The sequence below is a fragment of the Ovis canadensis genome, chromosome 6 (assembly GCF_042477335.2).
Source record: "Ovis canadensis isolate MfBH-ARS-UI-01 breed Bighorn chromosome 6, ARS-UI_OviCan_v2, whole genome shotgun sequence".
Classification (NCBI taxonomy): Eukaryota; Metazoa; Chordata; class Mammalia; order Artiodactyla; family Bovidae; genus Ovis; species Ovis canadensis.
Window position 1 is genome coordinate 76,293,180 of NC_091250.1, and position 26,732 is coordinate 76,319,911.

A 26,732-nucleotide genomic window follows, 5' to 3' on the forward strand; every position below is an offset into this window, starting at 1 on the left:
GTATAAAAGATAACCAACAGCACCTACTATATAACACAGAGAACTATACTCAATATCTATAATGGAAAAGAATTATATGTGTGTATATACATATATCTAAATCACTTTGCTGTATACCTGAAACTCAACATTGTAAATCAACTATACCTCAATTTAAAAAAGAACTCATACTACAGATGACATAAAAAGGTAAATTTCTTTTATATAGAAAGAATTCTTTGAAATGATTAAGAAAAATATAAACAGACCTGAAGGAAAATGGGAAAAGGACAGAAACAAATCTTAAGAGAAACACAAGTGTCCAGTAAATATAAATAACTAACCTCACTTAAAACTGAAGAAAATGCAACTGTAAATGAGTTACTACTTTTCCTATAGCAGACTGCAAAGATTAACAGGCTCGATGACAAATAATCTAAGGCAAGGACATTGAAAATAGGAATTTTCAGTTCCTGCTGGTGGGAGTAAAAACTGGCAAAACTCTATGGAGGGCCTTTTGGAAATACATGAGCAAATTTAAAATGCATGGGCCTTCTTGCCCAGCAATTTTTTTCCTAAGAATTTATTTTACATATAAACTTACATAGACTCTATTATTCTAAATGCAAAGGATCAGTAACAACATAGCTGTTCATCAGTGGATAACGACTTCATTAAGTTATGATACAGCCATTCAGTGGAATACTGTGCTGCCGTTACCGCCCACTATAAATAAAATGAATTGAATCTACATCAGCTAATACGAAAAGGGCCTTAAGATGTATCACAAAGAGGTAAATAATATGCATGATTGAATTTGAATAAAAATTTTAAAAACATATATATACATACACACACATGTACATACTTGCGTTTACGTAGATACATGCACACACACATACATACTTGTATTTACACAGAAAATGTCTTAAAGGAATAATAAAGAACTAGATACACTGGTAAACTGCCAGTTTACCAAATTAGATACATAATAAGGAAAACTGAAAACAGACCTTGTTTTCAGTGAGGTGGTATCAGAAATGTCAATTAGAATAATAATCCATTATATTAGTGGATGTGGATATTCAAATGTGGATACTGCCTGATTTCATTTATATAAAGTATAAAAACAGGAAAAGCCTTTCTATGTCAAGACAGTAGTTTGCCCTGGAGGGCAGGAAAGAAGCAAGAAAGTAGCCCCTAGGATGTTGCAATGGTGATATACTTTTTTGATAGGGATGTGAAAATTTATCAAGATGTACCCTTACGTGCACATTTCTGTATGCTGACCACACTTCCATAAAATGTTAAAAAAAAAATAAGAGTCAAATGTTAGTGGTTTTCTACAGCATTATTCAAGTTGAGAAACTTTATATTTGCAAAGACTAATTCTAATCTAACCTTTCCAAACTAGTAACCTTTAATGGGCATTACCTTCCAACTTTATGATTCAGATAATGACCTGACAACCTGCTTTACCAGCCCACCATACATTTTTAAATTATATTTCCACATATCACGGGTAAGGCTCATTACTCTGGTATAATTAAAAGGGTGGGCTTAATTTCAACTGTCCTGAAACAGCAAAAGATGTTTCTTCTACACACCTTTGCTTCTGCCCTATATCTTTCTCAACTCTTTAGAAGTATTTCACAATTCACTTTTATTTTTTTAGTTTTTGTCTTCAATATACCTTCAGATATAAGCATAGCAGATGGGAGGTGATAACTATCAAGATAATGAATGTCCATAAAGGAGAAAGGAAGCTAAGAAAAGGCTTATTTACAGAAGTATTCTGAAAAGACTCGAACAGAAACGGAAAACGTGCATATTTTACTGTGTATTATCCTTAAAATAGTCCCCTGTGTTGGGCAAGAGGAATACTTTAAGGATAACACACACTAAAACTAGCAACTAGAATCAATCTAGCAACAAGTTTGCTTGCCAGCAGCATTTCCACGTGTGCCATTAATGAAAATCCATAATGCTCATGTGCCTGTGACAACGCCACTGGAGCTCAATAAATCTCCAAGAGGACCACAGAGAAGCAGCCGAAGCGGAGATCACGAGAGTGCTGGTAAACAAAGAAGTGGGCTAGTAAATTAAACGCCCCACTGGAACTTCGGTTCAGGATAAGACGCTACGTACTTCCCCTATCCACCGGACGTTAAGTATAAAAATTCAGAATTATACACATGTATACTAATTCAGTGTTTTATATGACAACAATTCAATCCTCAAGGCCTTTATTTTTGCCAGTATGATACCCCTGACCAAGAATGCTACAGCAAATTACCTCACTATAATCAGGTCCTTATGTGTTCCATTTGCCTTACTATTTTTTTTTTATTTGTAATACTGTGTTTGTAATTTAGAATAAAAAGACTTTTCTCCTTATTTTTATTGTGCATTTTACCTTTTTTTCAATATGTAATTTCACATTGTCCCTAACAGCTTTCAAATTGGAAATAGGTAACATTCAAATTGAGTATTTTGAGGATTTAATTAAGAGACTATTAAAAAAAAAAAAAAGTTGACAGGGTAGCAAAACCATAAGGGATACCACAGACTCCAGGCTTATAAAGGCAAGTTGCCACCCCTAGTCTGAAGGGAGAGAGAGCTGTGTGCAGGGTGGGTACTGCCTACCACCACCATCTTCTTTGAGGTCCACAGCCAGCATTCAGCAGTCCGGTACAAAACTGCTGCCTCATGGCCTAATCCTCTGACTACAAGAACAAGAAATTATTCTTTAGTAAGCTAAAGTTGTGTGTTAACTCCTCTTTTACCAAAGAATAAACGAAAACTGATTCTAAGAACTGACTCATTTGAAAAGACCCTGATGCTGGGAAAGACTGAAGGCGGGAGGAGAAGGGGACGACAGAGGATGAGATGGCTGGATGGCATCACCGACTCAATGGACATGAGTTTGAGTAAACTCCGGGAGTTGGTGATGGACAGGGAGGCCTCGTCTATTGCAGTCCATGGGGTCGCAAAGAGTCGGACACAACTGAGCGACTGAACTGAACTGAAACGAAAACTCACAAGTGCTTATCCACTTAGATCCAGCTCAAGTATCACATCCTTAATAGTATGTCTTTTGAATTACCTACTTGTTTCATCACCATTCAGTTCAGTTTACCCCACCACTAAACTTTCTACAAACTTCTATTATTACACTTAACACTTGACATTAAATTTTTATTTTTATCTTTTTTTCCTAAAGAGGGTAAATAATTTGAAGAGAGCTGGAGAAGACTCTTGAGAGTCCCTTAGACAGCAGGGAGATCAAACCAATGGATCTTAAAGGAAATCAACCCTGAATATTCATTGGAAGGCCTGATACTGAAGCTGAAGCTCCAATACTTTGGCCACCTGATGTGAAGAGCCAACTCACTGGAAAAGACCCTGATGCTGGGAAAGACTGAAGGCAGAAGGAAGAGAGGGTGACAGAGGATGAGATGGTTGGATGGCATCACCAATGCAATGGACATGAACGGGAGATGGTGAGGGACACGGAGGTCTGGTGTGCTACCATACCATTCACGGGGCTGTAAAGAGTCAGACACGACTTAGCGACTAAACAACTTGAAGAGAAGGCTTCCTTATTTTTATTTTTTAAAAACTGAGGTATAGTTAATATAAAACTATATTTTTATAGTTTTATATAAATATAGTTTATAAAACTATATTTTTATAGGTATATAACAATGATTTCATGTTTTTATATATTGTAAAATGATCACCACAATAAGTACAGTTAACAACAATCACCATCACAGTTATAAAACTTTTTATTTTTACCTTGTGATGAGAACTTTCTGTGTACTTTAAAGGATGCCAAAGAGAAATAAAAAATAAAGACAAAGAATTTCACTCTGTCTTCCCCAAATAGAATTTAAAAATCTAAATTTAAAATTTAAAAAAAAATTTAAAAATTAAAAAAAAAAATCTGACAAATTCCTTTCAACTTACTTTGCTCTCTGTCCTGTCCACTCACTCTTTAGACCCTTAGTACTTCACCTGGTTTCATGAATCCTGTCCTGGCCTCAGTCTAATCCCTCCTAATACCCGCCCCCAACCCCTCACTGCCCAAATCCACCCCTGCTGCACAGAGCCAGATAAACACTGCTCTGTTCACAATCACTCCTGATTCAAAGGCCTCCAGAAACAAGTTCTTTCAGCCACTGACATTCATACACAGTTGATTCTAGAACCTCTCATTTACTAAAATTCTTCACTAACTTCAAACAGCTACCTTCCTGAAACTCTCCTGCTGCTGCTAAGTCGCTTCAGTCGTGTCCGACTCTGTGCAACCCCATAGACGCAGCCCACCAGGCTCCCCCGTCCCTGGGATTCTCCAGGCAAGAATACCGGAGGGGGGTGTCATTGCCTTCTCTGCCTGAAACTCTGGCCCAACGCAATCCTTGCTATAACATTCTCTTGCTGTAACAAGTATTCTATGAAGTCCCCTTTGCTGTCTTAAAGTGCAATTCATACATAATATAACCTATTAACACAGATAAATTCCAGAAAAGGAGAAATAAAGGGAGAGAGACACGTTCTAGTAAGCCAAATCTCAGGCCTGACAACACAAGAGGTCAAAAACAAACAAACAAAAACAAACAAACAAAAAAAAACCAGTCATGGAATGCTCGAATCTACGGGAAGAATCACTGTGAGCGCAAGAGCAACACAGGCAAACTGAGACAGAAGTGTGTTTCTGTGCTGTCATCCCAAATACAACCTGTATGTATTTCTGCTGCTGCTGCTGCTAAGTCGCATCAGTCATGTCCGACCCTGTGCGACGCCGTAGATGGCAGCCCACCAGGCTTCTCTGTCCTTGGGATTCTCCAGGCAAGAACACTGGAGTGGGTTGCCATTTCCTTCTCCAATGCAGGAAAGGGAAAAGTGAAAGCGAAGTTGCTTAGTCGTGGCTGACTCTTTGCGACCCCATGGACTGCAGCCCACCAGGCTCCTCTGTCCATGGGATTTTCCCGGCAAGAGTACTGAGTGGGTCGCCATTGCCTTCTCTATGTACTTCTATTACTGATGCCAATTTCAAAAGGTTGAACAATTCTAAGAAAATTCAAACAAATATTAATACAATTATCTTTCAATGAAGAGTTTCCACTTCTGGAATATACAGTATAAAGCCATAAAGAATACTTTATACCTAGAATTCTGGTTCAGATCACGATAAGCATATTGTTCACCTACATGAAAATCTGGTAAGGGTGCTTGTAAGCTTTGCAGAGATAAGACACTGTTTAATGTACAGGGTTGCTGGGTACTATAAGACATTTTTCATCCCTGGTCTCCACCCAAAAAGTACAAGTAGGGGGCCCTTTTCCTAAGGGGTGCTCTAGATACTGGTAAACCTCCAACTTTGAAAATTATAAGCTCAGCACAGAGTTCTCTCTTCTTAACTCCTTCAATACCTCAGTCCTATATGATTCTGAACCAGTACTTAATATCTGAACTGTGTCTTATTCAACTGCAAATTGCAGTTAACATCTATCTGAAAGTTGCTCTGAGGATCAAATGACATATGATAGGTAGGTTGCCTGCTTGCTTTGCTTAGTGCCTGGCAGATGCTAAACTTCAGTAAATGCTAACTGATCTATTACTTTAGGACACATAGGACCTGTTTTTCTCAACAAGGTTGTAAGCTTTCTGAAGAAAGGCAAAGTGTCTTAGAGATCTTTGAACATTCACCATAAATACTCAATAAACCTTAGTGGTCCACAGCCTCTGCCTTCTCTTCCTGCCCCATCTTGCTTTGTTGTGAAGATGTTCACAAATAATGAATAAACTGAGTCCAAGAATGAAGCAAAGCACTGTAGTTACAATGGAAACTTTTTTTCTGCCATTACTGAAATCTTTTCTGTAACCTGCTGAGCACAGGAAGGGCTGTCAAAAAACTGTCATCTTAGCCTTGCTATTGAAAATCTACAGGGTTATATTTGTTGATAAATACTTTTTATTTTTAGTATTTATTTATTTATTTTGGCTATGCTGGGTCTTAGCTGTGGCGTGCTGGGTCTTAGCTATGGCATGAAGGATCTTCAGTTGCAGCATGTAGAATCTAATTCCCTGATTAAGGATCAAATCCAGGCCCCCTGCCCTGGGAGTGTGGAGTTTTAGCCATTGGACCACCAGGGAAGTCCCTCATTGATAAATACTTACATAAAATAGGTACTGCATTTGAGGATTAGACTTGTCTCCGAATTCACACTGATTCAGTCTTAAAGGTTTTAAATATTTTCCCCTAAAGAATGTAATCTCTATTTCCCAATCTATACAGTGGAGGAGCTGCACCAGATACCCAGGGCTCCTTCCAGTTCCAACTCTAAGTACACATTTACCCGTCACTTACTATGTGCCCAGCATTGCGCTAAGAGGGTACTTTTAAGGATTCTCTCATTTAGCACTCCAACAATCATATGAGAAAGGAACTATTATTACTATTATTACATCAATTTTCTGATGAGGAAACAGGCAAGGAGGGTTAGGTAACCCACCCAAGGTCACTTGGGAGGCAAGTGACAGAGCTGTTATCAGGACCCACATCTGTTTGCATCCAAAGACCAGGCTCATGACTACTAAGCCACGTTTCTCAGGACTCTCTCTCTTGAAGCTGATTCGAATTGTCTGAATTAATTAATTCTGCAAGATAATCCATGCCACATTATTATTCTTTTGAAGTTTATGTCCAGCTTTCTGATATACAGGTAAACTGAAAACAAAGGGCCTCTCAAAAAAAGACCCCAGCCACTCCCTCTAGTTTGAACAATTAGTGTGTGCAATTTTATGATGCATACACAATAAATAATATTTAATAAAACTCTAATACTAATAATATATTAATATAATATATATATGTAAAGTTTATTGCAGCATTTTGTTTTTCCACAGAGAAGAGAGGTGTGACATATAATACTGTAAACTATGGAAATAAACTTAATTTGATTTTTCTTTTAAATCTGAGATATAATTACTGGTGATAATTTCTTGCCATCTGTACACCTGGGTGCAGGATATCTGTTGCTAAAAATTACTGTTATGGAAGAGCCTAAATTTACCACTTCTACCACTTAAAACAAGGGGAAATGCAGCAATAAAGGTGTAAGGACTAATTATATCTCTCATGTCTGTATCTTAAGCAAAAACAAAGAGGCAGGTTTGTGATTTTAGCTTTTCAATCTTACTTGAGTCAATGTTCTCAAAGCCAGATTTCAAACCCAACTCCAAGAATAAAGAAAAATAAACACAAACAGGGAAAACCCTGTTTCCTGAACTATATCCCAGGGGAAAACATCAACAACTAGAAAAGAAATATTTTCAAGACAAAACAATAAATGTAGGTTTTTCCATTTACATGTTACCTTGACTACTCTAAACAAGAAAATTTGTATGCTTCTTCCACAAACACACTTGATCCCCATTTTTCATATTTCAAAGGCATTACATCTGCAGTTTAGAAATAAGAGCAATGTTGAAGGCTTCTAAGAAGTGCCAACCTAAAATATGCTGTTGACTGCATTAATGGCCTCAGTCAACAACTTCTCCGTATGCTCACCCTCTGCTCTATTGCTGTGCAGTCCCTTCTCACTGACTCTGGCCTGGCTCTGTCACTTGCTTTGGTCAATGGCAGGTTAGCAAGTGGGGTGGCACAGAAATTCACAAGGCACGGCCCATTTCCAGCCCCCATGAGAAAGATATGAGCTGTACCACTGCCATGAGACTGCACCCAGGCTGGCCGGACGGAAGGATGTTGGAGACTTGGCTAGAATAGCTAAGTCCTCTAGGCCAGGCCACTGAGATCAGTCTGAGCCCACTGACCCATCAGACTGGTGGGAGAGCCCAGCAGAGCTCTGCAACTATACCTTCAGCTGACTGTGAGCCCCTGAGTGAAGCCAGTAGAGGCTGTAAGAATGACTCATCCATTCTGCACAAACTAATGGCTATTGTTTAAGCAACTGAATTTTGGGGTGGTTCACAGACAAGAGATAACACTAACCATACCAACAACAACCAAAGTGAGATAACAGAAGAGCCACTGGGATTAAACCTGAATTGATCCAGGGAAGGCATGATGTTATCTGAGGATCCTGCTTCAGGGAATCAAATTCTTTCTTGGAGATTTATGCCCTCTGTCAGTTACACAGGGCTGTCTTGATCAATATAGGCTGTATCTTTGGTTTCCACAGCTGTCTGTTCACATCACAAAACCATTTACACACTGCACATCAGAATATTCTGTGACAGCAAATTCTAGGAATTTGTCATAAGGATGTACAAGCATCAAGATTTCTACTAGGAACAAGTTAAATGTCCATCAATAGGAGACTGATTTAATTTATACAATGGAATACTATGAATCATTTATTTAAAAGTGAGGATATTTCTCGATTTAGTTTTATAGAAAGATCTCTACTAAACACTGAATGAAAACCTAACAATAAAACAGTATGATGAGTATATTGGGATTTCATACACAGTGCTTTCAACTTTTCTGTATGTTTGAAAATTATAACAAAGAGTTGGAAAAAAGGCAGGATGTACAATGCCATTCATTCAGAAATTTTTAAAAATACTTTTATGGTTAAAAAAAAACAGATTTAGAAAATCACAGAAAACAAATAGTGTATTATAAAGAAAAAAGCTCATAATTATCACCCAGATCAAGAAACAAGACTTTTCTAGCTAACTCAAAATGTATTCCATAAATTTCTTCCTTTCCTCTAAAACTAAATAAACTATCTTGAATTTATTAAATCCACATTCTTTGGTTTTTTTAATGATGTCATTACTCAAGGTTACAACCCTGGTCAATACAGTTAATTCTTATCCATTAAAAAAAAAATGTGACATGTATTTTAAGTAATTTTAAGTCATTCTATATACCCCATCGGGGCTTTTCTGGTGACTCAGATTTTAAAGAATTCCCCTGCGATGCAGGAGACCTGGATTTTATCCCTGCATTGGGAAGATCCCCGGCAGAAGAGAATGGCAACCTACTTCAGTATTCTCGCCTGGAGAATTCCATGGACAGAGAAGCCTGGTGGGTTACAGTCTATGTCCCCCATCATCTTATCTTATAATTTATCCTTAGAGAATCTGGGCATTTGAGCTATAGAGTTTCCACAGTACGAATTCTGATGGCTGCATATCTATGGTGCAGGTGAACATGTCCCTAACCTTCTGAATTTCCTGCAAATTGGCAGCTGGATTCAAAGGCTTGAAAAAACTGAGATTTAATCCATTTGGTTGTATGATCTTTCATCAGGAAGCACACGATATCTAATGAGAAGCCATTGTCGCTCAGTGCCCAAATCTGTTAAATTGATGGGGCATTTACTGGTGGAAAAAAATTTAGGAAGTGCCTCCCCTCACCTATTCTGTGGTTATCCAGTGATCCATTCATATAAGAAAGGCAGGGTACACATTTGGTTCTTGACTACTTTTCTTGATTACCATTAACCTCAGGTACCCAATAATATTTTTTTTTCTTATTATCAACCCTCGCAGATTTAAATATATTTGCAATTCTTATTCTTGAAGCTCTAACTGCCCCATGCCAGTAGAAGCCTCTTCAAGTTTCAAGTTGGCTTCTGAGACCTTTTGACATAGTCCTAATAATCTTTGATAATGTCCTTGCTAGCTATTATCTTGAGATGTTCAGGCTCATGTTACATCTCACCAGTTATTTTTGCTGTTTAAAGCTCACTCTTCAGGAGATTCCTTAGGCCTGAAAGTAATGTCAGTATTCTTTACACGTGCAAGTCAATTTTGCTAGACATAAAAAGTATAGGCTCACAGGACTTCCTGGTGGTCCAGTGACTAAGACTCCTCATTGCTAACACAGGGAGCCTGGCTTTAATTCCTAGTCAGGGAACTAGATCTCACATGCCATAGTTATAGAGTTCACATACTGCAACTAAGCCCTGGTGCTGCCAAATAAATACATAAATAAATAATTTTTTTTTTTAAGTACAGGCTCTCATCTTTTCTTAGACCTTAAAATGTTATGCCATTTTCTCCCAACATAAAGAGTTTCTGTCAAAAAGTCTTGACAATGTTGCTGTTTTCATCTTTTTTTCTAGATGTCAAAAGGACTTTTCTTGTTCTTCTTTTTAATCCAGTAATTTTACTAAAATATCTTGGCATTGGTTGTTCTAGGTTGATATCCTAAAATACATGAGTTGCTTTTTAAAAAATATGGTTTAAATCTTTTTTGGGGAAAATTTTCTTGAAATTCAGTATTTGTTCCCTGGTTTCAGTTTTCTTTTCCTATTACGGTACAGTCAATCTTCTTTTCCTATATTTAATATTTTTCACTTTTTTCCAAATTTTCTTTCTTTCTTCATTTCCTTTCATTTTTAAACTTCTTTCTCTTTTTCACCCTAGAATTTTCACCCTTGATTTCTGTTAGGCCAGTACTTGTGGTATTTACTTGATTTTGTGTTCCAACTTAGAATTTATTCCTAAAGTGATTTTTTAAAATTTCAAATTCTTTGAACTCTGTTATTTTATCTGAGATTTTTCTAAAAATGTATATGCTGTTCTTTCATGTTTTATATCATTTTTTAATAATCTCTTTTACTCTGAAATAATGTATTAGTTTTATTTTTTTAAGCATACCATTTTGGGACCTTCTCATAGTCTATAAGATATTACTGTGTTTACTATGTTCCCTTTTTTTAATGTTAAGTCTGTATAGGATTTAATCTTCTTAATGTTTTATAAAATTTCATGTAAGTACAGAAGAATGGCAAAGTTAATAAGTTGTTCATCAAGGAATGAGTAGACAAGTTCATCAAAATGTTAACAGGAGTAATCTCTGGGTGGCAGGATTTAGGAAAGTGTCTTCTCCTGTTTCATATGTTGCTGATTTGTGTACATTTTTTATGACGAGTATGAAGTGTTTTCATATTCAGAGCAAAAGAGTTATCTTCAATTTGAAAGAAATAAAGTGTGCACATGAAGATATACGAGTGTGCTCAGTCGCTCAGTTGTGTCCAACTCTTTGTTGACCCTATGGACTGGACTGTAACCCTCTGGGCTCCTCTGTCCATGGAATTTTCCAGGCAAGAATACTGGAGTGAGTTCCTACTCCAGGGCATCTTCCTAATCCAGGGATTGAACCCATGCCTCTTGTGTCTCTTGCTTGGTGGGCAGACTCTTTACCACTGAGCGACCCACATATCATATACATTTAAAAATAAATATGTAAAGAAGCAGCAGCCCAGCCCATCCCCCTACCTGCACTACCTATGTCTCCTATTCATAAACGAAGGCTCTGGGGTAAATGGTGATAAGGCTAAGTTTTACTAAGGAAGACAAGTTTAGAGTTTGTGAAAAGGAAGACAGCCACCACCCATCTGCTTTCCATGCTATATTTGACAGATTTTACTCTGCATCTCAGAAAACATGTTAATAGAACTTCTCATGGTGAGAGGAAGGGATTAAAAAAGCAAAGAACCCTGTTGTGATAGTTTGGCACTATATGGAAATGGCTCACAGCGCCTGCAGTTCACGGAACAAAGATAACATCTTTTCATAAATCTACACTCCAAGACATGCCAAATATACACCCGAGAAATGCTGATGGCAGAGAAAGCAAAGCACCAAACAGGACAATCCCAAACAAGAATGAGATGGAGACGTAATTTGCTTAACTGGGCCTCCATATATCTATTAGAGAAAACATAAGAGATGAACTGCCTCATAAAGCAGATGGTCTTCTCCAGTTCTTTCTTTTTTTTTTTTTAAAACAAGATAATTAAAGGAAACGAAAGAGCAAGGATCTTGTTAAATTGGCCAAGGAAAATGATTTCATCTGAAACAGAATGAGTGAGTTTTGGAAGAAAGGATTTCAAGTTTCCTGACAGAGCTGACTCAGGTCATTTGGTAATGCCTACATCAGAAAGGGAAGCCATTCCAAGGGTAACTGCCTTCTAGACAGTGTGGAACACCCTGGCAGCCCTATTAACAGAGGCAAGAGGGAGGCTGGAGGGGGACTGCGACCTTGTTGAAAGAGCACTGGAATGGGGAGTCAGGACACATGGGATTTGACATCTTAACTTGTGATTCTGAGGAATCTAGTTCACTTTGTCACCTGTTATTTTATTTTTTAGAGAAGCCCATTAATATTCCCCTATATCCTACCTCAGTGAGAACAAAGGAAGAAATGAGAAAAATCTGTTTAACAAAGACTATAAGTGCAAAATTATCCGTTTATAATGAGATTTTGTCTCAACTGCTAAACATCAAAGTCCCACTGTAGGGTACTGTTGTGAATTAAAAATCAGAGGAAAGGGGCTTCCCTGATGGTACAGAGGATGGGAATCCGCCTGGCAATGCAGGGGACATGGGTTTGATCCCTGGTCTGGGAAGATTTCACAAGCTGGGGAGCAACAAAGCTCATAGGCCACAACTACTGAGCGTGCGCTCGAAAGCCTGCAAGCTGCAGCTACTGAGCCCGCGAGTCCCACAGCCCGTGCTCCAGGACAAGAGAAGCCTCCACAGTGAGGGGCCCCACCCGCCACAGCTTGTGCATCAACAGAGACCCAGTGCAGCGACAGCAACAATGCACCAAAATCAGCGGGAGGGAGATGAGGGGCCAGGTATTTTGAACCCAGCAGAAGAGACTGTGTCCATTTGTATTCTCCTCTAAGCTCAAAGACACTTTTTTGAGGGAAAGGAGAGGCAGATAAAAGTATACCCCAAAGGCAACTCAAGATTCCATGTCAGATTCTTGACTGAGAGTGATAAGAGCCAAGGTCTTTTATGGTTTTGGCTGGGGTTCATCTAGAACAGTCTGTGCCCCTAAATGTCACCATGTATGGTTTGCCTCAGTTCAGTTCAGTCACTTAGTCGTGACCGACTCTTTGCGACCCCATGAATCACAGCACCCCAGGCCTCCCTGTCCATCACCAACTCCCAGAGTTCACTCAGACTCACGTCCATCGAGTCCGTGATGCCATCCAGCCATCTCATCCTCTGTCGTCCCCTTCTCCTCCTGCCCCCAATCCCTCCCAGCATCAGAGTCCTTTCCAATGAGTCAACTCTTCACGTGAGGTGGCCAAAGTACTGGAGTTTCAGCTTTAGCATCATTCCTTCCAAAGAAATCCCAGGGCTGATCTCCTTCAGAATGGATTGGTTGGATGGTTTGCCTACTGAGCCTGAATTTCTAACTAAAGCTCCAAGGAGGCAATGGCAACCCACTCCAGTACTCTTGCCCGAAAATCCCATGGACGGAGGAGCCTGGTAGGCTGCAGTCCATGGGGTCGCTAAGAGTCGGGCACGATTGAGAGACTTCACTTTCACTTTTCACTTTCATGCATTGGAGAAGGAAATGGCAACCCACTCCAGTATTCTTGCCTGGAGAATCCCAGGGACGGAGGAGCCTAGCGGGCTGCCGTCTATGGGGTTGCACAGAGTCGGACATGACTGAAGCAACTTAGCAGCAGCAGCAGCAGCAGCAACATTAAGTAACCAGCAATTGTTGAAGGCCTCCTCTGAGCTACACATTCACACCATGCACTACTGTTCTCAGACTCACAAGCCCTAGGAGGTAGAAACACCAGTATTCTCCTCTTTTCGAAAGTAGGACATGGAGCTACATCAAGGTTAGGAAACTTGCAAACACCACATAGCTGATAAGCTACAGAGCTCAGGCTCCAAGCCTGATCTACTGACTGCAGAATCCTTAGCTTAATAGTCTACTTACTGCCTCTTCCAGGAAGTGAAAAGAAAGAGGAAGCTGGTGAAGCAGCGACTCCAAAGGTCCCATTTACAGAGTTTACTGATCGCTCACCTGCTGGTTCCAGGATAAAGTCAGTGTTTTAATCAAACCATTAGGAAATGGCTCCTTTTCCACAGCAAAACAAAAGCAACATAGAGCTTTCCTCCTGACCCATCTCTTCATGATCTCTGGAGCTCTCTTTCTCCCTGAATTCTTGAAATCCTTCCCTGTCTCTCCTTTGGACTTTTCCTGATGGTTCTAGCATCACTTCCCCAGTCTCTCTCCATGAAAACCAAATCTGCTCTACATTTCAAAAACCGTAATTTAATCCCATTTCAACACATAACGCATATGAGTCAATCTTGACTTCACCACAAAGTGGCTTAGAAGAGATTTGGAAACTGAGTAGTTTCTAATACTTTTATCACATTGACTATTTACCAGGCATTGTTTTAAGACAAATATATTAACCACTTAAATCCTTAAAACCACACACTGAGGAGGAAATTGTTATCACCCCCATTTTACAGATGAGGAGCATGCGTGTGTGCTAAGTTGCTTCAATCGTGTCCAGTTCTTTGTGACCCTATGAACTGTAGCCCACCAGGCTCCTCTGTCCATGGGGTTCTCCAAGCAAAAATACTGGAGTGGGTTGCTATGCCCTCCTCCAGGAAATCTTCCCCATTGAGGGACTGAACCTATGTCTCTTATGTTTCCTGAACTGGCAGGTGGGTTCTTCACCACTAGCGACACCTGGGAAGCCCATAGGTGAGGTAACAGGCAGTAAAATACTGAATAAGTGCTCCAGGTCACATCTGAAGCAGGCAGTGATGCTACTTTGTTTATAACCTCTCTGACCTTCAGCTCTCTCATCTTGAAAATAAGAAGAGCAAAAACATGGTTACTAGACAGAAATGAAATAAACATGCACAAAGCAGTTTAACATAATGCTTAGATTCCCTCATCTCCCTCCAGCATTTCTGGGATCATTCGAAGGTACAATCCAGAAAACTTTAATTGGATGAGAACAGAGAGATAAGGGAAGAGCTCAGCATTCAGAAAGGCTGTTCCATTTGTGCATCACAACACCCTTTTGATACAAATATTACCTCCTCCATGTTACAGATGAGACAAGAGAATCTATGCATGGACTTTTCATGAATGCCGAGACCGGACTTTGAACTCACATATGCATCCTGCCTTTCTAAGGTTTTTAAGGGGCTTGAGGACAGGGACAGCCTGGTCTTCCGGTCCCTTTATCTTCCCCTTGCAGCCAGACCCTGAACAGTGCACACTGTATAAATTCCACATACAACCAATGCTTATCTGACTTGCCAGGGTTACCTTTCCCTGGGAAGGAAACCAAAATCAAATACAATAGATGCCAATCACACTTACTGACCCAGCACAATTAGCAACTCCTCTGATTAGAAGGGGAAAAGAAGAAGGATGGAGGGAAAAGGAATGATAGAGGGAAGGAAAAAAAGAAGGAAGAGAGGGAGGGAGAAGATGAAGAAAATGCCCCAAACTGCACAAACAGTGATGAAACAGAAACCCAAAGGGCAACTGCCATGTTCTTTCATCCACTTCAGGATTTTTTTTTTTTTTCCTACAAGGTTATCAGCTACCAATCTCTCAACAACCGCTGTCCCCAGAAGGGGGCACTGGGGCCTTCAGCTGGGACCTGCAGTTAGAGGTCTCAGAGAAGACCTGCCTGGCCACGATGGCCTTTCTCAGAAAGGAGGAGGAAAGAACACTGCTCTCAGCCCTGACCCATGGACGGAGACCAGAACAGGGCGTTCCTCCCAACACCGGATGCCCATTCACAAAGGAACACCACCGCCTCCTGCATCTCCAGCCGTGACCTGCCCTCCCATCAAGACCTAACGGCACACAGGAAAGCGGAAGGCCAAGATCACTCCTGGGGAAGCTGAAACAAAGGTGACCCCCGCCCATCACCTCTCCTGTTCTCCCACCCAACGGTATTACGCTGGGAAGAGGCCAAGCAGCCTCAGAACTGTGGAGGTCACGAAGTGAAATAGAAATAACCGCTTAGACCTACTGTGAACCCAAAACCAGGCTAATACAGATGACCTCGGGAGGGTACATAAACTCCGAAATTTGTTTGGACACACGAACATGGATCTTTTTCCCCAGACAGTTTTACCAGTGAGAGAAGAGGGCTCTGCACAAATAAATCATCACCTTCCCATCAAATCTCCTTCTCAATCTCCCTGATCCAGTTAGGCAGACAGCCAAGCAATATCTCAGTCATCTGCGACTGTCCCTCCCCAGCCCCCATGTGCAACTGGGGACCTGGCACCACCGATCCATCTCGGAAGCTCCTGGAATTTTCCTCCTTTCATTTCCACGCCAAGCTTTTATTGCTCTCCTGGAAGCCTTCAATCATCTCCTGATCACCCTTCTGCCCTCATTCCAGTTCTCCTGCCCCCTGCTACAGATCCATCTTCTGAAAAGAATTCATCCCCTTTATCACCACCAGACCACACTCCCAGCGATTAAAAGTAGGACTCTAGGGCCAGACATGGGTTTGAATCCTGTCTCCATCACATCGTCCCATCAGTGTCTCTTTGGATTAAGTCATCTCACCTCCCAGTGCCTCAGTTTCCTCAAGTGTAAAATGGAGATGAGAGTGCCTATACCAAAGGCTTCTAGTGGGAATTAAACAGGTGAGGGCAGGTGAAGTACTCAGAATGCTGGTGGTAGAGTCAGGGTTATGTCACTGTTAGCTATTACCATCATCAGTATTATTTTAAGAGCACCCCACTGGCTCCCAAATACAATCCCCACTCCACTGATGGGCTCTCGAGGTACTCCATGCACTGGCCCAAACTGGCCTGAATCTGTCCCTGATCTCCTCTACCGCCTGGCCCCAAAGGGCTGCCAGAATGGGCTCTGCACTCTTTCCTGAACTGCCTGAAATCATCCCACCCCCAGGCTCCTCCCAGTGCTCTGCCTGGGACTCCCTGCCTCCCACCAGTGCCTGTCAAGCCCTCACCAGCGCTTAAGGATGAGCCCAAAAGCAAACTCACCCAAGGCCATCTATCTGCCATCTGGATTCCAACATACAGCACTGAGGATGTTAGAGCCTAGAAAGTTTCATGGTCCTGAGCCTACCTGCCCGAGACTTATTACTCCTTTCTAGTCCACCTGAAAGAAACAACCTTCATCCTCTCTGGGCTTCAGTTTCCTGTCTGTAAAATGAAGAAGTCAGAATAGGTGGCTTAGAAATCCTTCTTCTGAAGGCCCTTGGATTACACAATGTTTCCTTGTTTCTTTGGGGAAATCTTTCATTAAAGAAGAGGGTGCACAGGGTAACCACATGTATTATTATTTTTTAAATGAATGACTAATTGTTATAGGTCAAGTTCTAAGGTTATGAAAAAAGTGGGATTTTATTAGATGACGTCTAAAATTCCTTTCCTGTTATAATTCGATGATCCTATGACTTATAGTCCCTTTTTTTCCCTAACTGCTTAGAATACAATTTCATTTTACACCTTATATTATTCTCCATGAGGCATACCAGAGGGCCATTTCTATTTTCCCCATGGAAAAAAATGTGCTACACCCAAAGGCCAAGACAGTTAAAAACAAAATCCAAATTATTTCCCCTATCCTTTAATTCAGCAATCGAAAATTCCAGAGTAAGTGTTCCCCCCCCCATAAAAATACAGAACAGCCCCCAAATTTCTTGAAACCACCAGGGTGGAACTTAGCCATAAAAAAGTTTGAAAAGAAGCAGAAAATTTAATAAGACCATTACCCTGAAATCCAATAAAGCCTGTTGGAGCTTCACATTTTTAAGAAATCAGACTATTTATGCTATTACCTCTAGCACTATTATCGTTTCCTACAAAGCCATAAATACACACAGTGTAGTTCACCAGAGCACTGACTAAGAGCACCATAAAAAAGACCATAAGGAAGATACTGGCCATGAAGTACGGCTCCGTGATACCTGCTACAGCAGGTTCACACAGACAAGTTCATTTATTTTGAAAATTATATTTCTAAGGCCACAACTCATCACTTTCAAACTTTTAATAGAAGTTAAAATTTCCTTTTCAGAAACTGTTTTCCCATAGGCTAAAGGTCATACTGACTATCAAGGGGCGTTATACAGCTGTCACAGTGGACGGGACAAAGCTTATAACACCACATTTTCATATTTGCTTCAGTTAGCATTGAGTTCACCTTCAAGTATTAGAAACCTAACAAACATTGGATTCAACAAACCAGAAGTGGTGGGGAGGCTCAGGGCTGCTAGTGCTGGTTCGACAAGAACAATGTTAGGGCAGGTATCTTTGTGAAGCTCTTGGCTTTTCCTTTCTGCTTGTTACCTTGCGGTGACACAAGGGTTGCTGGGCACTCACACTCACACTTACCAGCACTTGAGGCAGAAAGCAGAGGAAAGCAAGGGATGGTACGGACAGGCTCATCTGTCAGGTTTCAGCAGAACAGTAAGTCTTTCTCGAAAATCCCATCCCCATCCCGGTGGAATAATTCTCAGGTCCCACTGACCAGGACTAGGTCACACGGCCACACTGGCTACAAGGAATGCTCAGAAGTCAGGGGTCAGAACTGGCACGTGTCTGAGGCTGATCACCACATCACCCTGAATTAAATCCAGGTTCTAACAGTGACAATGCAGCAGGATACAGGTACTGAGTGAGTGAGCAATTAATTGCGTCTCCATTTTGAGTCTCCATCCCAGAAATAAGAAAGTCATTCATGGACTAGAGAACGTAATTAATTACAATATTTCCAAAGTGTCTTCTGTTCCCCACACCAAAAGCATCTATTATACATAAAGTAAATTTGAATTTTATAAATTCAAGGCCTATATAAAAGCAAACAAACAAAAACTGTCTCATCTTTAGGTTTGTATGCTCTGAAATTTCTCCCTATATGTAAACAGGTACAAATAGGCAGTGAAAAGGCCAAAATGTAGCCATCAAGTCTTGCTGTTGTGAAGCCTGATCACAACCCAAACACTAAAAAGTTTTATCTCAGGTGGGGCTCATCTTCCCCTAGCCAGAAAAGCCATATTAGCTGCAGCTCAAACGTTCACGGTACCAGATGAGAGCAAGCATTCTAAATGTCCTTTCCCCACCTCACTTCCCCTCTGCTCTCAGCCTCCCCGCTTCCCCTGCCTGCTCAAACAGGTGCATCTATTTACCCTCCCCTGGATCTCCCATGGGACCAGGCCACCCATCAATTTAACGTTCAGTGGGTTCCCACTGCTCTGAGGAAATGATCTAAACCCCTCACCAAGGCCCTTGAGTCAGCTTTAGCCCCGCCTCCTTCCCCATCCTCATACCCCACCAAGCCCCACCACGCCCCTATGCCGGGCCCACACAGGCTCCCTTTCCACCCCTTGAACTGTCCATACTCCCACAGCCTGCACTGGGCTTTTCTCATTATCCACATGGCTAGGCTCGTCCCCTCCTTCAGATCACAGATCAAATGCCACTTCTCCAGGGACATCTTTCCCTATGTCACTCTGTGTCACGTGGGCCCTGCTCACTAACTCTCCATCATGCACGTTCCCCAGTCCATAATTACGTTCCCTGTCAGGGAGCTTCACCACTCTCTGTCTCCATCACCAGGATGAATGGAAGTTCCCAGGGAGCCGTGACCTTACCCGCCTTATTCAGGGCTGTGGCCTCAGAGCCCAGCATCCAGCAAGTGCTCCAGACTGCTGCCTCTGCCCCCTGCTTCCGGGACGGGCTGATGCGGCTGACCTCTAACTCCCATCTACATCACTAACACTCCAGGTGGTGGTTTAGTTGCTCAGTCATGTCTGACCCTTTGCGACCCCACGGACTGTAGCCCACCAGGCTCCTCTGTTCATGGGATATTCCAGGCAATACTGGAGTGGGTTGCCATTCCCTTCTCCAGGGGATCTTCCTGACCCAGGGATCAAACACAACTCCTGCTTTAGCTGGTGGATTCTTTACCGCTGAGCCACCAGGAAGCCCAACACCTCCATGTGTCCACCAAACAGACACTGCATCCTCAGAAGCTGTTCCTCTGCAATCTGGACCCTGGAATTCTCTCTCTCACCAGTAACATCTCTTGCTTGTAACCCTTTGCTACTCTCACATTGACTGGAGCAGGCAACACAGTGGTTAAGAGCACACACCCAGGAGCCTGACTCTGGGGTTCAAATCTCAACTCTATCACTTACTATGTAACCTTAAATAAGTTACTTATCTCATCTCTGCCTCAGTATCCTTGTCTGTAACTGAGTGATAACAGTACCATCTATGTCACAGAGACTTGGAGGATTACAAGAACACACCTGAAGTGCTCAGAATAGTGTCTGGCTATGTGTGTGTCAGTCATTAATAGTAACAAAAACAGGCATTATTATGAACATGCTTTGTTCTCACCAGGCTATGCACTCCAATGGACCCATACTGTGTGACCCCACGATCCATGAGTTCCTTCCATGATATCCCATTTCACGTGCCCTTCAAATACCACTGCAATCCCATAGCTGCTCTGCCATCTACATGATCAGAATCAGACCTATTCCCAACCTCTGTGTCTGATTGGAGAAAGATGTTCTCTACGTTTGATTTTTAGATCTTGAACTTCACTGATTATACATATCTTTACTAGCCTTCCTCTCCTCTAAATTGCTATATCACACAATTTGAGTCTACCTGATGCAGTTACTACCTTTAGTCATGTCTACCTATGAAAACATCAACTGTTTAAAGACCATATGTAACTCTTCTCAACCCTCCAGAAAACCAGCACAGCATTACGAGTATAACAGGTGTCGCATCAATGCATCTGTTGACTGGCTCTGATCACCTGTCCAGCCTTAACTCCACTCTGTCACTCAACCAGGAAAAAAAATAAAAAAGAGAAGTCTACTTTGGTGACTCAGATGCTAAAGAGTCTGCCTGCAACGCAGGAGACCCAGGTTCCATCCTTGGGACTGGAAGATTCCCTGGAGAAGTAAATGGCTACCCACTCCAGTATACTTGCATGATGAATCCCATGGACAGAGGAACCTAGGAGCCTACAGTCCATGGGGCTGCAAAGAGCTGGACACAACTGAGTGACTAAAGTTTTGCTTAAATTGGATCCTTCAATGTGAAAAACAGTGACTTCAAAAAAAAAAAAAACAAAAAACTGTCTATCTCCTGATGTTCAGGAAATCCTCTTTACCCCTAACCAAGCCCCAGTCACAAGGATAAGATGGTAGCAGGTATGCATGATTTAGCCAAGTCATGGTGGATTTATTGGTATCAAACTCCAAATGAGCAATATATAACTTAAGCTTTTAGAGGAATGTTCTTGTATTCTAAGAGATGGGGATCAACTGTTTTTTCCCCATAATTGGACAGTCCCAAGAAAGAACTCAAAGGAGAAATCAAGAGTAAGCCCATGGATTTAAGTATTTTCCATAAAACTGAGAGAGAAAATGACTAAAAAGTCTAAATATAGCTTTAACAAAACATTCTTAACAGAGTATTCAAATAGCTTGCTAGTTCCTATTTTTATATACTCTCTTATCTATCTATCCATCCATCCATCCATCCACATTCTCATACGAGGAAGGGCTAGAAGGTACAGATGCTAACAACAAACTGACCTGTCTCGTGAGTCTGATATATACCAAGTCATTCCTTTCCGAATTCTATGGGTTTCATTCTGCAATGGTTTTCATGACCTTCATTCAATTCACCCAAGTTCACTTCCCCAAAGAACAATTTCAAATTTGCATAAATGAGCAAATGTCCAAGAAACCTGGAAAAACAAATTCTATTTGCTTTGGCTTCAAAATTGCCCCCATAAAGTTGCTTATTTCTCTCCTTTCCTTTCCAGAGGCTCCCAGAAGATGGGTCTTAACGGCCCCAGTCTGGCTGGGACATTTTCGCCCAGTTACTCCCCTAGCAGAAAGTGCTGTGGCCACCTCCCAAGGATAACACAGCCTTCTTATCTCTCCCTGAGTCAAAGCCTGCCCACGTATCCATAAGGCTATCCATCCCCACCAACCCAATCCTCTTCACATGGGGTGTGAGGAAAAGGCTGCTCAGAACCCCTACAGGAATCCTAGACATGCAGGTACTCACTACACTCTACCAACAGGTTCCCTTGCAGCAAGAAAGCTAGTGTTTGGAAAGAGAAACGGGACGCACACTCAGCTCTCCAAGAACTATTCTGCCATGTTTTTCAGAGTCTCCTTCTGCAACCAACACAGACATCAAGCGGGCTTCCTTCCAGGATGTTGACTCCTACCACTGAAGACCTGACATGAGGCTACCTCGTTCCCTTCTCCCTGTTCCTGCAGAGGAAAGCACTAGATCACAGCATCCTTGTAAAAGGAGAACTTTTTTTTTTTTATGACAACAAAACAAGACCTCAAATCTCTAGCTCGGACGAAACAGATTAGAGAAGGATTTTTAAAAAAGAAAAACACTTACAAAGAAGGGATTTTAACTTGGACGACTGAACTTTGGACGATTACTTCTTCAGAGAAAGATAAATATATAGGAGTAACCTTTCTTTATTACTCGTAAAGTCAAGATAGAACCTTACTTACTAGGACATGAAATATGTTTCCATATTTATAAATAACCTAAAAATACTGCTAGGAGACAGGCCTCATAAAACAATTTCACAGCTTCAGTTCACATAACATCTGACAATCTATAGCCTAACCTACTGATTTCGAGCTATGCACGGAAAGTGGTATTCCACGAAGAATGAGGTGTCCATCATTGAGACTGCAATTCACTAAACTACACAAGTGTGGTTACTCAGATACAAGGCAACTCAGTAAAAGGATCTGCAGAACACCCATCCACTGAAGTAATATTTATTTAACTTCTATTTCTATTTAAAGTTCTAAGGAAATAGGGATTATAATCAGATTATTCAAAAGGCTTAAAAATCCTTTAATCAGACTGCAGCGGTAAAGTTTATAGTCAATATGGTAAGCAAATATGACAAAAAAGACTGCCTAATTCAAATACATGAAAAAACTAAATAAGATCTAACAACTTTTTAAATACAAAGAAAACAAGTCAAAATCATGAGAAATAAATCCCTGGGCTGGAACTTAAAATGGAAATCAGAGTCAGTGGAGAAAGCTGAAGCTTTGAAGACTTAAAGGCTGCTAGAGTTACTATCTGGAGAAGGAAATGGTAACCCAGTCCAGTATTCTTGCCTAGAGAATCCCAGGGATGGGGGAGCCTGGTGGGCTGCCGTCTATAGGGTCGCACAGAGTCGGACATGACTGAAGCGACTTAGCAGCAGCAGTAGCAGCAGCAGAGTTACTATCGGAGAAGGCAGTGGCAACCCACTCCAGCGTTCTTGCCTGGAGAACCCCATGGGTGGAGGAGCTTGCTGGGCTGCCGTCTATGGGGTCGCACAGAGTCGGACACAACTGAAGCGACGTAGCAGCAGCAGAGTTACTATATGATCCAGCAATCCCACTTCAGGGCATATATCTAGAGAAAACCCTAATTCTAAAAGATACATGCACCCCAAAGTTCACTGCAGAACTATTTACAATAGTCAAAACATGGAAACAACCTAAATGTCCATCAACACAGGAATGGCTAAAGTAGACATGATGCGTATATACAATGGAATATTACTCAGCCATGAGCTTCCCAGGTGGCGAAATGGCAAAGAATCTGCCTAACAATGCAAAGGTTACAGGAGGTGGGGGTTCAATTGCTGGGCTGAGAAGATCCCCAGAGAAGGAAATGGCAACCTATTCCAGTATTCTTGCCTAGAAACTTCCATGGACAGAGGAGTCTGGTGGGCTGCAATTCACAGGGTCACAAAGATTTGGACACAACTAAGCGATTCATGGGGTTGCAAACAACACGACTGAGCGACTGAACTGAACTGAAGGAGATCCAACCAGTCCATTCTAAAGGAGATCAGTCCTGGGTGTTCTTTGGAGGGAATGATGCTAAAGCTGAAACTCCAGTACTTTGGCCACCTCATGCGAAGAGTTGACTCATTGGAAAAGACCCTGATGCTGGGAGGGATTGGGGGCAGGAGGAGAAGGGGACGACAGAGGATGAGATGGCTGGATGGCATCACCAACTCGATGGACATGAGTTTGAGTGAACTCCGGGAGTTGGTGATGGACAGGGAGGCCTGGCGTGCTGCAATTCATGGGGTCAGACACGACTGAGCGACTGAACTGAACTGAAGCACCCATGCATTACTCAGCTATAAAAAAAGAATGAAACAATGCCATTTGCAACAACATGGATGAACCTATCATGCTAAGTGAAGTTAGACAGACAAAGACAAACATCATATATCACATATGTGGAACCTAAACATTTGGTACAAATGAACTTATTTACAAAACAATAACAGACTCGTAGACTTAGAAAGCAAACTTATAATTACCAAAGGGGAAAGATGCAGGGGAGGGATAAATTAGGAATTTGGGATTAACACATACACACTACTATATATAAAATAATCAATACAAACATGCTGCTGCTAAGTCACTTCAGTCGTGTCCGACTCTGTGCGACCCCATAGATGGCAGCCCACCAGGCTCCCCCGTCCCTGGGATTCTCCAGGCAAGAACACTGGAGTGGGTTGCCATTTCCCTCTCCAATGCAGGAAAGGGAAAAGTGAAAGTGAAGTCACTCAGTCATGTCCTACCCTCAGCAACCTCATGGACTGCAGCCTACCAGGCTCCTCCGTCCATGGGATTTTCCAGGCAAGAGTACTGGAGTGGGGTGCCATTACCTTCTCCGTATAAACACACTACTATATATAAAATAGATAATACTGTAGAGCACAGGGAACTCTATGCAATGTTTTGTAATTACCTACATGGGAAAAGAATCTGAAAAAGAATGGATTTATGTATATGTATAACTGATTCACTTTGCTCTACACCAGAATCTAACACAACACTGTAGAACAACTATCTTCCAATATAAAATAAAAATCAAATTAAAAATTTCTATATTAAACATATATTACTTGCATGATTTTTAAAGCACTGTTTCTATATTATTATACTTTTTCTATATGAAGTTCTCTCTTAGGGCCTTCAGATTACCTGTAGTTACTGGGTTCAAATAACGGATAAGAAAAGGAGATTTGAGACAGATATCAGCATCATTTGATGTTGAATCTTTTAGGCTTCTAAGACCATATTACTGAAAGATATGGCGTGGAGAACAGATCAGCGCACAATATCTAAATAAGTGATCACCCAAGGGATGACCAGGTCACTAGAAAGTCTGGCGGGAGGAAAGAGCACAAGCAGAAGGCAATGAGTCTAGGCTCAAACTGCGACTCTACACTGCCAAGTTACTCTGCTGCTTCAAGCCTCAGTTTTCTCATCTGTGAAATGAGGATGATAATATGAACTTTCCAAGGCATATCCCACTTGAAGCAAAGAACTTCTAGTAAAGTCACGACGCAGAGAGTGGCACAGGGTAGAACAAACAAAATCCATGTCTTTCATCGCTGAGAACAGAGGAAGTCAAGGAGAGAAGGCCAAAAGAAATAATCGTATGTGCCTATTACTGTTGAAACTTCTTAAATGGCAATTCCTTAAGAAAGGGAGGAAATGTCCACACTGTGAGTGGGAGAGAAGGAAGGGCAGGAGAGCCAGGGCAGGCGAGCAGTACTGATGGCCCTCGAGGCCTTGCTCACACCCTCTTGGGCTTGGCCCAAATGAGCAGGTCAACACTTGTGAATTTCCTAAGGTAATTCACTTCTTCTGCCCCAAGAACCCAAATTTTTAAATTTTAACCATTTTAAAGGAAGAAGTTCCTTGAAATATATTAGACTGAACCATAAGCAATCATGGGCTTCCCTGGTGGCTCAGTTGGTAAAGAATCCACCTGCAGTGCAGGAGACCCAGGTTCAGTCCCTGGGTGGGGAAGATCCTCTGGAAAAGGGAATGGTTACCTACTTCAGTATTCTTGCCTGGAGAATTCCATGGCCAGAGGAGCCTGGTGGGCGATAGTCCATGGGGTCACAGAGTCAGACATGATGTGGCGACTAAATCACCACATAAGCAATCAGCATTTTTGTAGGTCAAAGACAGTTGAATATTAGCAATTTCATATGGTTCAATTGTAGTACATGCCTTCAAAATATTTCTATGGCAGAGATAGGCAACATTTTTTCTTAACAGGTCAAATTGTGGATATTTTAGGCTCTGAGGGCCAAGAAGCAAAAAACAAAGATTAGGCAGGTAGCCATTCAAAAATATAAAAACCCTTGTTAGTCCCTACAAAAACAGGAATGGGCTGGATTTGACTCAAGGGCCACCCCTTGCCAATCTCCATTTTACAGTATCACAAGGGTAAACTTTTTCTGATTATGTTCACTATGAAAATCGCTAATTTTAGGGTAATACAGTGATGCCCTTGAAGGATACAAAAGTGGACGTGTAAAGGCCATTGCTCCCACCCAGTGGCTCTAACACTGGTGTGCTTGGTCTGAGCCCCGACTCTGCTGTCAGCTCTCCCTTCCCCTACTTCTTCTAATGACCTGGCTTATTTTAGAAGCAATTGTCTGGAGGAAGGGTTGAGGGTGGTTCTAACTTTTCTATGAAGGCAAAAAAAAAAAAAAAAAAAGGAAATGTACAAGGAAATGGGGCTTAAGGGTGACTATGAATAAACATAGCTATGGAAGGATGGGGAGCACAAGCACTCCAAGGAATTACCCAAAGCACATCCCTGATTTGAAGCCAAAACTCCAGAGGTCCAAAGGATGCAAAAAAAAAAAAAAGTAAATACCTAAAGAGCTTGCCTAAGGTTTAGAGACTAAAGTGGGCAAAAAATAAGTCTGAGACAGACTATACTTTATAGAAATAAGAGATCATTAAATGTGCAACGATCATGTTTCTCCTAAGTTAATCAGAGTGGGATCAAACAGGAAAAGGCTGCGTTTGTGGACATTCCCAAAAGACTAATACTGGAAAAAGGGAACTCTTGTGAGACACAGTAAGTCA

General features: G+C 41.4%; 1 protein-coding gene across 11 annotated transcripts in view; it reads right to left on the minus strand.

The window, feature by feature from the left end:
• APBB2 (amyloid beta precursor protein binding family B member 2) overlaps positions 1-26,732 on the minus strand; it is a 381,548-nt gene that overhangs the window by 200,438 nt on the left and 154,378 nt on the right. The window lies entirely within an intron of this gene.